The following is a 4,962-nucleotide window of genomic DNA, read 5'->3' as shown; positions in this document are numbered from 1 at the left end:
TTGGGCCGAGAGAAGGTCACCTCTGCACCTCCCCCAAGCCCGTCCGGTCGTGGGGGCCCTAGCCCAGGCCTGGCCCCGACCGCCTGGGAAACCGGCTGGCTGGGTGGGGCGCCTGGGTTAGTCATCACTGGGCTCCCTCTCTCCCCACCTCTCGGCCAACTCTTGGCCCCTCCCCGTGGCCTCGGGCTAGGCTATCGCCCCCACCTCCCTTGGCCCTAGTTCCAGCCTCCAACTCTTCTGGCCTGTCATCCTGGCTGTCAGACTGGGCTGGAAGCTGTCAGGGTGCCAGAAGGTTGATGGAGCAGCTGGTCAGAGGGTCAGTGCCCTGGACCCAACCCGCTCTGCAGCCAAGGGCACCTGCTTGGCACAAACTCTCAGTAGCCGCTAAGTCCTTTGGGCTGACCAGAGCTGGCTCAGACGGAGGGGAGAGGGAAGGAGCTGGGACTGGTCACTTGGGAGAAGGCAGATACCTCAAAATTCATGCTTTCCAAGAGGGTTTTGTCATTTGAAAACCTCCCAACCTTACCCTAATCTTTTCTACCCTCTAAGTGTAGAAATCTCGTGGCAAGACCACCTTGGCCACTCCCATTGGCATGGGCATGCCCTTGGGCTGAGTGTCAGCACAGACCCGCCCTCTCCTTGGGGGCGGGGCTTGGAACTTGGAACAAAGTTCAGACTTGGAGGGGCCGGCAGACAGCCTGGAATTCATACCAGATGTACCCGGAATGCGCAAGCGGAATGCTTGGCATTTGAGAGTCCAGGGGAGGCTGCCCAACCTCCCTGCCTAATCTCCCTCCCCTCCAGCCTTTGGTCCCTTGTCCTCTCCTCACAGTCCCAGGAGCCTCTGCTGACCTTCCAAACTCTAGACCTCCTCCCTTCCTCACTCTTCCCCAGATCCAGGCCCCCCAGAACTTTTTCCAGCTGAACTCTCTGGCAAGAAGTCAGTTGGGCTGATCACTGAACTCATTTCTGGACCTGAGATACAACTTCTCACCTAGTACCTTGGAAAAGGGTAGAGTGTGTCCAGCCAGGGTCCCAGGTCCTGCCTTTTCCCAGTCCTGAGTAGGCTGCCCCCCCCACCTCCACCCCATGTGTGGCTGGTGTAAAGCGGATGAGAGCCTGGGTTCCTGCAGTTCTGGAAAGAGGAGCAAGGGAAATATGTTTAAAGCTGCCTCTTGCTTCTCACTGAGCTCCCGCAGGCCCAGGCTAAGACCCCTTCCCGAGAAGGTTGAGTGTCTGCTGGGACTGGACTCGGATGCACAGTGTCCCTGTGCCATGGCCCTGCTCAGGTCTCTCCTGTTTTCCTTCCCTTTGCCTTTAGGAGCCTGTACCTCCCACACCCTCACCTGGCTGAGCCGCAGTAGTTCTTCAGTGGCAAGCTTTATGTCCTGACCCAGCTAAAGCTGCCAGTTGAAGAACTGTTGCCCTCTGCCGCTGGCTTCAAGGAGGAGAAGGAGCTGCTTTCCCGCTCATCTGGAAGGTGACAGAACTGGGGCTGGGAAGGTCTGAACAGCAGGAGTGATGATGGTATGTTTCAGGAAAGGGAACCTTGTCCAGTCAGAGCGCCTTCACCCTGATTGGCGCAGCCAGAGAGAACAATTTGAGAGACCCTGACTGAATGAGGGGATAGATGGCTCTGGCTGCCCAAAGTTAGTCCGTCTTTGTGTGACAGTGGGAGGAAGTGGAGCAAAGAAAACCCTGTCTATCCCTTTACCCAGATGTCTTTCTTGATCCTTCCTCCTTATCCCTCATTCTTTCCACTGGCCTTTCCAGGTGAGGTCCAGAAGTAAGCTTGCCTCTTCCTGCCATCTCAGTAGTCATACCTCGGCTCTTACCTTTCCCTGCATATCCTTAGACTGGCCCAGACTCTAGATTCGGGGTTACTTACCTATATGTGGCACCCTTAGACATCTGGTCTCAGCTTCTCCTCCTACTTGTGGTATGGAGAAATCACCCAGTTGAGTGTGCCTGAGGGAATCGGAAGCCCATTTGTGCAGACTCAGCTTGGGGTGGGAACAGAACAGCTTTTCACTTAAGCTATTGCCCCTCCCCCTCCCTGACAATAACCCCAGGGATTGGGGGTTGGAGGGTTAAAGGGGCTCAGTCTCTACATTGACTTCTCATCATGCTAGGGTGGCCCCAGGCATCCTCTGCCACCCATAATAAGACGGCGGCCCCTGATGGCTACCACTGCTCTTCTTCCTCACTTTGCTTTCCAGGATGGTGTGTGAAACTCAACTCAGGCCTGTGCAGGCAGAAAAATTCTCCCCTCCAGCAACCAGCAGAACTGAGTTCTGGGACTCAACCCCCCTTTGGGGCAACAGGCAGTGTAAACCTGCCACCCCCAGCTCCTGATCCAATCTCACTCTTTGGCTTAGGCTCTGGTGTGGTTCAGCCTTGGCCTAGAATCCCTGCCTGAAGGTGGCTGCCTTCAGGGGCTGCAGGAAGCTGTTTGTTCTATTTGGGGGGAAGAGGAGCCGGGTCCTATTACCCATTTATGAGAAACTCAAAGATTTGGGGAGAGTAGACCATTGAACCCAGCTCTTCCACAGCTTAAGCCGAATGTGTGTGGGACTGTGGTAGAAGGGGGTGGGTAGACTGAGTCCACTCAACAAAGATCACTCTGTCCCTGGACATTGCTTCCATCCTTTCTCCCCCTCCTCGCTTCACTGGCCACAGTGTTTCCTTCCAGCCTGGGTGTGTGGCTCTGCCATCCTCACCTATCATGGAGCAGAGATGAGGAGGAGCATCCTGGGAACACAGAGGCAGGCGGAAGACCAGTGAAGGACAAAGCCTGGGGAGCACAGGATCTGTCTGGGCACCTTGCAGAGGGGGGCCTAAAGGCCAGGAGCACCCCAGGAAGAGGGAGGACAGCCAGCCTCCAGCAAGGACAAGCTTCCAGGCATCTTCAATCTCCACCTCCTTCAGAGATGTGGGACCATATTACAGTGTCCTGTGGCTTTGTCCTCCTCCTTCCACCTCTCTCCCACCTTGTAATTTACGTATAAGCAGCTTCAAGGAACAAGAGCCAGCTGTGAAAGGACATACACAGGAAATTCATAGAAGAAATGCAAATGGATAAAACCATGACAACAAATGTGTACTTCATTAGTAATTAAAGAGAGGCAAATACAGCTGTAATCATTTTTCTTTTTCTTATTTATCTTTATTGTGGAAAGTGTTACAGATGTCCTTTTTCCCCCCATTGACCTCCTTTACCCCCGCCCCCCCCGCACCGCGCAAAGCATTTTTCTCATAGCAAGCTATAACAGAAAAAATAAGACCCAGTTGTCAGCAAAGGAGTACTAAAATAACACTCACATACATTGCATATAGGGTACAAATTGGTACAGCCTTCCTGGATGTAAGTTTGGTATTATGTATCAAACATATTACCATGGCCTTTGACCTAGTAATCCTACGTTTGGGAATTTAGCCTAAGAAAATAAATATTTAGTTATAGGATGTTCATTCCAGCATTGCAATAGAGAAGCAATTGTCTGGGAATTCATTTCTGCTGTAAAGAAAATTTGCAATAGGGGATTGCTTAAATAAGTTATTGTGTATCTATCCTGAGTACTACACAGCCATTAAAAGTCACATAAAAGAGCCCTAGCCGGCTCATTGGATAGAGTGTCAGCCTGTCCCAGGTTGGATTCCCGTCAAAGGCACATGCCAGGGTTGCGGGCTCGAACCCCAGTAAGGGGCGTGTAGAACGCAGCTGATTGATAATTTTCATCATTGATGTTTCTATCTCCCTCCCCTTCCTCTCTGCAATCAATAAAAATGTATTTTTTAAAAGTCATGAAAAATATTTGAAAAGAAAAATGTTCTTTAAATATTAAAAAAAGGTTATAGCCCCGGTCAGTGGCTCAGTAGTTAGAGCATTAGCCAATGCACCAATGGGTCTTGGCTTCAATTCCTGGTGAAGGGCGCACGTACCTGGGTTGCAAGAGGCAACCAATCCATATCTCTCTCCCCTCTCCCCCTCCCTTCCTCTCTTCCACTCTAAAAAGCAATGGAGAAAAGACTCAGTGAGGATTAACAAAAACATTAAAAGATTATAAAAATGGTGTACCAGTATATCATGTGATCTCAACTTTGTTTTTTAAAATATAAGTATATACTTGCATACAATACATGAAAGACTGAGGCTATACTCCAAAATGTTATAATGGTTATCTTTGGATGGTGGAATAAAGTAATTGTAATTTTCCTCTGCAGTTTTTTTTTTTTTCTGTAACTTCCAAATTTGCTACATTAATTGTGGACGGCTTTCATATAACAAAACTTAAAAGAATCAGTGTAACTTTAAAAAAATTTTTGGAGAGTTGGGTGTGGAAGAATGAAGGGATGTCCCTAGCTAGCCCCTTGGGTTTAAAGGGGTTTTGGTGGGGAAAGAGGGTTGTGAGAGTGTTCGGGGAGCAGGATCATCGATCAGCTGCCTCCTACCTGCTTAAGAAATTCATTCTCTGGCAGTAACTGGAATCTGCCTGTTCCACGTACAGGAAAGGGCCCTGAATTTCTGGCTGGCAACCAGCTCCAGGTGTGGAGTAAGATGGAAAGCAGTACCAACTCTTCAGGAAATAGGGGGGCGGGGAGAGATTTTCCTTTACAGGCTGAAGGGTTCTGGAATCCTAACAATCCTGCTGCGGAAAGCACTATGATGCGCTCTGTTTTCTCTTCTGTCCAAACCTTGAGGTGACTCTGTGACCTCTCCCGGCCTCCTCGGATTGGGAGATATTCTGTCCACCCACCAGGTACAGCTCGGAGGAGGGGTGCTTCTCAGGACTATAGTGCTGAGTGGTTCTTCTCTTTGCCTCCCCTTCCTAACGATGAGACTCCCCTGTAGGGCACCCAAAAAAGGTGGAGGGAGGAGTTTCCAGTGTGCCCCTCGCTCTCCCAAATGGAAGCTGCAGCTGTTCTATTGGAGAGGTACTAGGTGAGGGGGCGACTCCCGGA

The 4,962-nt window shown here is 50.6% G+C and overlaps 1 long non-coding RNA gene across 5 annotated transcripts in view; it reads left to right on the top strand.

The window, feature by feature from the left end:
• The window catches only part of LOC107183814, a 3,856-nt gene extending 715 nt beyond the window's left edge, over window positions 1-3,141 (top strand). For 2 of the 5 annotated variants that reach the window (XR_001514616.1, XR_001514612.1), the window contains exons 2-3: window positions 1,322-1,527; window positions 1,774-3,141. This is a non-coding gene — a long non-coding RNA (uncharacterized LOC107183814). The remainder of the gene's footprint in view (window positions 1-1,321; window positions 1,528-1,773) is intronic. The other 3 variants (XR_001514614.1, XR_001514615.1, XR_001514613.1) reach the window with 3 other exon arrangements.
• The last annotated feature ends 1,821 nt before the right edge of the window (window positions 3,142-4,962 follow it).

The sequence above is a fragment of the Myotis davidii genome, unplaced genomic scaffold, assembly GCF_000327345.1.
Source record: "Myotis davidii unplaced genomic scaffold, ASM32734v1 scaffold363, whole genome shotgun sequence".
NCBI lineage: Eukaryota > Metazoa > Chordata > Mammalia > Chiroptera > Vespertilionidae > Myotis > Myotis davidii.
This window is presented reverse-complemented; position numbering and strand designations above follow the sequence as displayed.